The sequence below is a fragment of the Trichechus manatus genome, unplaced genomic scaffold, assembly GCF_000243295.1.
Source record: "Trichechus manatus latirostris isolate Lorelei unplaced genomic scaffold, TriManLat1.0 scaffold00242, whole genome shotgun sequence".
Classification (NCBI taxonomy): domain Eukaryota; kingdom Metazoa; phylum Chordata; class Mammalia; order Sirenia; family Trichechidae; genus Trichechus; species Trichechus manatus.
Genome location: NW_004444178.1, coordinates 705,566 through 714,995, shown reverse-complemented (window position 1 = coordinate 714,995; position 9,430 = coordinate 705,566).

Sequence of the window (9,430 nt, the reverse complement as noted above, 5' to 3'; positions counted from 1 at the left end):
TACACAGAAAACCCCAAAGAATCCACAAGAAAACTACTGGAACTAATAGAAGATTTCAGCAAAGTTTCAGGATACAAGATAAACATACAATAATCAGTTGGATTCCCTTACACCAACAAAGAGAACTCTGAAGAGGAAATCACCAAATTAATACCATTTACAATAGTCCCCAAGAAGATGAAATACTTAGGACTAAATCTAACCAAAGATGTAAAGACCTATACAATGAAAACTACAAGACACTACTGCAAGAAACAAAGAGACCTGCATAAGTGGAAAAACATACCTTGCTCATGGATAGGTAGACTGAACATAGTGAAAATGTCAATTCTACCCAAAGCGATCTACAGATACAATGCAATCCTGATCCAAATTCCAATGGCATTTTTTAATGAGATGGAGAAATAAATCACCAGCTTCATATGGAAAGGGAAGATGCTCCAGATAAGTAAAGCATTACTCAAGAAAAGGAAAAGTTGGAGGCCTCACACTACCTGATTTTAGAACTTATTATATCGCCACAGTAGTCAAAACAGCCTGGTACTGGTACAACAACAGATACATAGACCAATGGAACAGAGATGAGAATCCAGACATAAATTCATTCACCTATGAGCAGCTGATATTTGACAAAGGCCCAAAGTAATTAATTGGGGAAAAGACAGTCTGTTTAACAAATGGTGCAGGCATAACTGGATATCCACCTGCAAAAAACTAAAACAAGACCCATACCTCACACCATGCACAAAAACTAACTCAAAATGGAACAAAGACTTAAATATAAAGATCATGGAAGAAAAAATGAAGACAACGCTAGGAGCCTTAATACGTGGCATAAACACAATATGAACCGTAAGTAACAATGCACAAGCACCAGAGACAGACTAGATTTAGATAACTTGGAGCTCCTAAAAATCAAACACTTATGCTCCAAAAGACTACACCCAAAGAATCAAAAGACAACCTACAGACTGGGAAAAAATTTTTGGCTATGACAAATCCAATCAGCGTCTAATCTCTAAAATCTACAAGATACTGCAAAACCTCAACAACAAAAAGACAAATAACCCAATTAAAAAATGGGCAAAGGAGATGAGCAGGCACTTCGCCAAATAAGACATTCAGGCAGCTAATAGACACATGAGGAAATGTTCAGGATCATTAGCCATTAGAGAAATGCAGATCAAAACTACAATGAGATATCATCTCACCCCAACGAGGCTAGCATTAATCCAAAAAACAGAAAATAATAAATGCTGGAGAGGTTGTGGGGAGACTAGAACACTTATACACTGTTGGTGGGAATGTAAAATGTGACAACCACTTCTGAAATCAATTTGGTACTTCCTTAAAAAGCTAGAAACAGAAGTACCATACAATCCAGCTATCCCGCTCTTTGGAATATATCCTAGAGAAATAAGAACTGTCACACGAATAGATATATGCACACCCATGTTCACTGCAGCACTGTTCACAATAGCAAAAAGATGGAAACAACCTAGGCGCCCATCAACAGACGAAGGGGTAAACAAATTATGGTATATCCACACAATGGAATACTATGCAACGATAGAGAACAACGATGAAGCCATGAAACATCTTATAACATGGAGGAAGCTGGAGGTCATTATGCTGAGTGAATTTAGTCAGTCACAGAAGGACAAATATTGTATAAGACCACCATTAGAAGAACTCAAGAAAAGGTTTAAACACAGAAGAAAACATTCTTTGATGGTTACAAGGGTGGGGAGGGAAGGTGAGGGTTATGTACTAACTAGATAGTAATAAGAATTATTTTAGGTGAAGGCAAGGACAGCACACACTACAGGGGAAGTCAGCACAACTGGACTAAACCAAAGCTAAGAAGTTTCCTGAATACAATCAAACATTTCAAGGGACAGAGTAGCAGGGGTAGGGGTCTGGGGGCCATGCTTTCAGGGGACATCTAGGTCAACTGGCATAACAAAGCTGATTAAGAAAATGTTCTGCATCCTACTTTGGTGAGTGGCGTCTGGGGTCTTAAAAGCTTGCAAGCAGCCATCTAAGATGCATCAATTGTTCCCAACCACTTGGAGTAAAGGAGAATGAAGAACACCAAAGACACAAGGAAAGTATTAGCCCACGCGACAGAAACAGCCACATAAACCAGAGACTTCATCAGCCTGAGACCAGAAGAACTAGATGGTGCCCGGCTACCACCAATGACTGCCCTGACAAGGAACACAACAGAGAGTCCTGGATGGAGCAGGAGAAATGTGGGGTGCAGAACTCAAATTCTAGTAAGAAGACCAGACTTAATAGTCTGACTGAGACTGGAGGAACCCTGGAAAGCATGTCACCTGGATTCTCTATCAGCCCAGAACTCAAACAATTTCCAAGGCCAACTCTTCAGACAGGGATTAGACTGGACTGTGGGACATAAAGTGATACTTGTGAGGAATTTGCCTCTTAGCTCAAGTAGATACGGGAAACTAAATGGATAGCTTCTGTCCGGAGGTGAGATGGGAAGGCAGAGAAGGTTAGGAGCTGTTTGAATGGACATGGGTAATCATGGGTGGAAAGGAGGAATGTGCTGTCACAGTATAGGGAGAGCAATTAGGGTCACATAACAATGTATGTATAAATTTTTGTAAGGGAAAAAATAAAAATAAATAAATAAATAAAAATACATTTCCCTCCAAAAAAGAAAACAGATTTTTTAAAAGATATTATATTGTGCATACTAAAAATAAGACAGGCTTACAAATTTATTTTGAGCTCTTTTAAGTTATTCTTGTTAAAGTCAGTAAGTTTGGTTTTCTTTTTATCCTGTAATTCAGGATTATATGTTTGTCATGGAGAGAGATAGGATACCTAAGCTTGTATTTCTCTACACATGTACTTCCCTAATGAATGAGTATTCACTTGAAGACTATTTGGCGGTGGCTGCCAAGCCCACGGGACACCAAACTTGGGAGACTTCTAGCAAACAATATTAGGTTATACTCAAACCCTAAAGAAGCATCCTGAGCCATAGGAATTTAGTGGTCCAGAGTTTTGACACAGTGATCAATGTGTAAAACATAGTGGAACATACAGAACCTTATTTCTCTAGACTATTCAAGAGAGTTCAGTATAATCTTACAAAACCAGACCATATAGACAATGTTTAATTCTACTCCTTCTAGAGTGTTATCCTGCTACAGTTGAAAGAACAAAAAGGAAATCTATTTCAAGAGCATGAATCAGCATCTTAGAGGAGAAGGTGGCAGTCCTGGGACACGAAGTTCTATAGGATGATGCCTACCAAAGCCGTTGATTCTTAAATCACAAAAAGTGTGAAGGATCACTAGGAAAGGTGATAAACTAAAGACTACAAACTAAGGACACCTTCCTAATCAATGGCTTTTGGGAATCACACATCCTCAGCATCTGTCTCTTGAAAGTGAGAAGGAAACATATCAAATCTTGATGTTTATATTACTCTTGAGAAAAAAATAATTTTCCATGACATACTTGGTGGAGAATAAGGTAATAATCTAACAGGTCATCCGGGATGAATGGAATTTCAGATACTTAGGGCAAGGGCTCAAACTACTAACCCTAATTTTATAGTTCCTCTGATTCATAGGAAGAAGTAAGAACATAAAATTCTGGGAAACAAAATAGCAGTATTTAATCTTTAATGTAAATGTCTGTAAACTTGGGAAATTATAATGTCACACTACCATACTATTCATCTTGCCTTGGATTGTGTTCTTCCATAACTCTTTGTAAAAAAGAAATTCTTGTCTTCTGTCAATGCAAAGACTGCAACTTTTACATCCTCTGTATGCCAAACATAGTTCTAGGGACCTAGTAGACCCTTATCAAACAATTTTTGTTTCTATTTCGAAAACTCTCAATTTCATTTTTGAATAGTGAATTTTTCTTGTTAATATAGCCACAATTAATCTGTTATAAAAATGACATGGATAATACTAAGACTTCCAACTCTCTCCTTTTAACTTGTCAAGGCGTTTCCTACCTCTAATTACTGCAATTCCATTTTATAGTCATTCTATTTAGCTACAGTAGTTTGTGCGCTCTCACTGAAATGTGGGTCTTTTTTCAAATGTTTCATGAAACTTCTGACATAACGTTTATTATTCTTCTATTTCCTCTTACCTTCTAAACTTGCATTCCTACCAAGACTTCCATTTACTGTGAACCCCAGACCTTGTTAACCTGAGATCTTAAGCTAAGATTGCATCTACCAGTTTCCGCCCACTCCTGCAGGAACTCATGCGCCCTAAACACATCTACCAATTTCCTCTGAGAACACCGAGTGCACTGTCACATGTCTGAAGCAGCGCTCTTGTCCTCTTTATCCCTGGCCTTCCTGTTAAGCTTTAATGCCTCTTGCTCTGTTGTTAATGGCCTCTAGCGGATGCTAAGGGCCTCCAATGGCCTCCAATGACAGTTACTCCTACCTCAAGTAAGAGACACATTTCTCCATTTTCCACTTTGTACCAAGCAATAAACAGCCTTTTCCTAATTACCCACAAACTAGTAAAAAAAACCAGATTGCAAGTTTATGAAAAAAAAATATACTCAAGTAAAGCAAATTCTGATACTGAGATTAGCTTTGCTTTTGCAAGCAACACTTTCTGGGAAAAGGAAAGAAAGAAGGGTTGGATAGAAGGAGATGTTGGGCTGCAATACAGTCTCAACAAAGTACTCAGTCAATTCCATGGGGGTGCTCTGGAGCTGGGATGGCTCTTCAGAGTTGTCCAGAGTTGGGTTAAGGACACCAAGCCTTTATATTCCATCATCAACCAGTCATTGGATATAAGATTCCCTGGAAGGTGGCTGACCTAGGGCTTGATAACTCCTCAGCTGAGACAATTCCAAAAGGAGTTGACAGCTGAGGATTGTCTATCAGCATCACACCTTGCAGTGGGAGGAATAAAGTCTTTATTCCTGGAAAGGAATTTGGGCACCTCATTGGCCCATAACATACTTCTATAAACTATTTATTGAGGTATAACATATAAAACATATATAATGTCTACACAAACATCTAAGTTTTTCTTTTCTCAGTATGATACTGTAATCAGCTCTTCTTCCCATATTAGGTTTATATTCTGATTTGTTCCTTTCATAATTTCACTCTCTTCACTTCAGCTTGGATAGTTTTTATTGAACTGTATTCAAGTTCACTAACAGTGTCTTCCACTGTATTCAGTTTGCTGTTAAACCTACTCAAAGTGCTATAATGTCAGATATTATATTTGTATTTCTAAATGTCGATTTTATTCTCTTTTATAGATTATAATTCTCTGTTGAAATTCTCAATCTTTTAACCGTTTTTGTTCATCTTTTCCTGTATTTTTTGACACTTATAATATTTACTGTAAAGTCTTTGTTAGCAATGTCCAATACATGGATTATGTTAGCATCTGCTTCAATTGTCTATTTTGGCTTATGTTTATTGGTCATATTATTTTACCTTTTCATATTCTCATAATTTTTATTATATATTCAACCTTGTGAAAAGAAAATAATGGTAAAACCTAATAACTATGGTATTTCCCCCAGAGAAAGCTATTCCTTTCCCCTTTCCAATCAATAAGTTGAAAAGTTACTTAAATCCAACCAGGGATTTAGCTAAGTCAGGTGTGGGTTTCAGTCTTAGTAAAACACAGTCCACCATTTGTCCAAAAATGTTCCTTTGGCATGTGCATTCTGGATTTTTGCTTTAGACCTTGGAATGTCTGATTCTTTCGTACTAAAAAAACAATGGAAGATTCAGTTCTGCCCTTTTTATATTTTGAGCTTACCTCTGTAGTTTCCTGATGCATACTGCTTCAAATATATATCAAATATATTCATCTGGAGACTGGACATATCAAGCCTCCTCCCTCTAGCAGGACTTTGTCTCTAAGTATGAGGAAACCACAAGAAATTTCACCTTGCCTTTTAGAAGTTCTTGACCTAGTCCCCAAGCTTATCATGCCACCCATATCAACAAATGTCCCAAAGAAACAAGAACAGTACTTTTGAGTCTCCTCTGGATTCAAACAATTGCACTTGCTTATACAATTATCAAAAGATCCAATTTTTTCCCCCTTAGCAGGATACCTTTCTTTAGAATAATGTTGATCTTTTTCCTGCACAGAGCAGGCAAATGTGCCCAGAGAAGAAAACCACTGACAGTCATGAACTCATCTAGGAAAGGTTCTTTCCTCTTCAAATTTTTTCAATCTATTCTTAGTTATATAGCTCTCAGCTGCACAGCTCTACAATATCTTTAAAAGCATAATTTTGCAATTTATCTCATTTTTTTAAGTTAGCTACAGTGAGATTGTGGTCCTCCCTTGATCTATTACATCATACTTGTGGGCAGAATTTCAAGTTCATTACATTTAAACTAATAAATGTATGATTAATTATTTCAAATCCACGTAAAGAAACAGAATTATAAATGTCTTAAAAAGCAATTGGCATTACCCATCTACCCATGTCTAAAGTGGCCAAGATATGGCCACTCTCCAAAACATGCAACTCAGAAACAAGTGGACACATTTATCATGGCCCTAGTTGGGTACACCTGGGGTGAACATATATCGCAATCATCCCTAAGCAGTCCCAGTTTATATCTATAATCCTCTTGTAACTGTAAGCAGTGCCCCCTTTCATACACAAATGTATCCTGGGTTAGGTGATAAATTATATCCCACTATGTATCCCTTAGTTTATATATGAATGTGAGGCATACAGAAAGATAGCATTCTTATTTTCACTGCCCCTCCCTCAAGTTTAGTGTATGTCATTAGACATCACTATTAACACCCCACTATGCTGGGGTTTCTGAACCATGGCTGTGCTAAAGCATAATTTGCAAAAAAAACAGAGCAAAATAAGTAACTCTTATATTCTAAAAATTGTTTAATAATCCAGACCTGTCACTTCAAAATTCTTTTGTCTTCTATTGTGTGTCTGTAGCTTTAAGAAAGGCACTAACAAAAGTTCACTGCTATTAATACAACCTTACACTCCATGGGTAAAATTTGGTTCAGTCCAATTAAAATATTTTTACATTTGATCATAAACTGTTTATGGTTTTAAGACATTTATATATATACTATTTTTCCCTTAATATAATAGATACTTGAAAAACAGAGCCAGAAAACAACTTTGGACTTTTCATCATTTTTATAGGTAGTACATAAAACATGTTGTGCTCAATTCTCCATAGAGTGAAGTTTGGAAATGAGACTGAATTATTGCAGATGACAATTTTTTTGTCCCTAAAACATGCTTGGTACATTGGAGCAAACCTTGTTGGTTGAATCACTTGAGCCATCAAGTTTTTCTTAAAGTGTCTCGATATGCTTTTGACTTATACCATCTGTTGTCTACTGAAAAAATTATTTTACTTTGGAAGGTATTCATCAAATTATAGGTGACACATTTGTTTGAGAATATACCAGACCATCTGGTTCTATAAAAATGTGTTTCTAAAAAAATACCATCATCCTATCTCAGCTACACCATCTGTATTTTTCAGAAGCTCTTTTTGTTACACTCCAAAAACAGAAACACATGATATTTTTGGCTCCTGGATAAAGAAATAAAGGAAAACATTTACAAAGAGATTTTTCTAAGCACCATGATATTTTACAACTATTCAGTAAAAGAATAAGTAGGTATCCAAAATGGTGTATGGAGAAGAAAGCAAGGAGGCATGGTGGGCTCAGTGAGTATCTCATATCCTGAACAGAAAACCACTAAAACAAAGAGCTATGTATGCGATTCTATTTGTAATCATGAAAACTACATTTTCACTTTACAGACGTATTCTCATGCTTATTACCATCTTGCAGTTGCTAGTTGATGCTGTAAAAAGTTATTTTCTTTTCCTATTTATTTATTGAAACTTTCACCTCTGATTTTCTATTTGATTTCAGTAATTTTGCTAAAGGGCAAATTTTCTCCCACTATAAAATAGGCCACAACATAAAGAAAACAAAAGTCTTCACAACTGGACCAAGAAGCAACATCATAATAAATGGAGAAAAGATTGAAGTTGTCAAGGTTTGCATTTTACTTGCATCCACAATCAATGCCCATGGAAGCAGCAATCAAAAACTCAAACGACGCATTGCATTGGGCAAATCTGGGACAAAAGACCTCTTTCAAGTATTAAAAAGCAAAGATGTCACTTTAAGAACTAAGATGCACCTCACCCAAGCCATGGTGTTTTCAATCGCCTCATATGCATGGGAAAGCTAGACAACGAATAGGGAAGACTGAAGAATTATGGTGTTGACGAAGAATATTGAATATACCATGGACTGCCAAAAGATGAACAAATCTGTCTTGGAAGAAGTACAGCCAGAATACTCCTTAGAAGCAAGGATGGCAAGACTACATCTCACATACTTTGGACATGTTATTAGGAGCGATGAGTCCCTGGAGAAGGACATCATGCTTGGTACAGTAGAGGGTCAGTGAAAAAGAGGAAGACCCTTAATGAGATGGATTGACACAGTGGCTGCAACAATGGACTCAAGCATAACGAAGATTGTGAGGATGGCGCAGGACCGGGTAGTGTTTTCATTCTGTTATACATAGGGTCGCTGTGAGTCAGAGCTGACTTGACAGCACCTAACAACAACAACAACGTAAACTAGGCCAGTATCTATTCCTCACCAAAACAAAGTTTCTCCAAATCAAACCAATTTTTTTTTTTTTTTTTTAAATACTGTGAACTAGAGCAATGGTGTTCAAACATTCATTCTGCACAGTACATCTCACCAGTCTTCCCAAGTGGTGCTAAACCCCCATGAGAGAAAGAAGCAGCCCAATTTTTCCATTAATGATATTCATATTTCACCACATTTAAGTGGTATATTACTCATGTATTCCTTAATAACTATTTCCTGTGCTTTTACTATGTGGGAAGCACTTCTAAGCTCTTAGGATTTAATAATGAACGAATAGTCATGACCCTTGTCCATGAGGAGCTTAAAGTCTAGTAAGTGAGAGAGACATTAATTAAATATCAATCCTTATCAAATGTAATATTGCAACTATAATGAGAGTTATGAAGGGGTGAGGTACATTATGAGTGGGCAAAATGGAAATGGGAATTAGTCATAAAGGTCACAGTTGTTCTCTCTGAGGAAATAATGCATGAGATGTGATATGAAGTATGAGCAGGAGTTAAGTCAGTTAAGAGGGGAAGGAAGAGCATTGCAAAGGTAAAAATAGCCCCATGCTTAACTTGGCTTGGACAGAGCATTTAGTGCAATATAATTCACAATTTGTGTCTGGGAAAGAGTTAACATTCCTGATAAAATGTTGATGCAATATTCTGATTTTAATTGGTTTAGAGACTTTTTGGGAAACTAGTAACCCAGGTGGACTGTCAGTTGACCTTTAACCAGATATTCTTTTCTTTTTC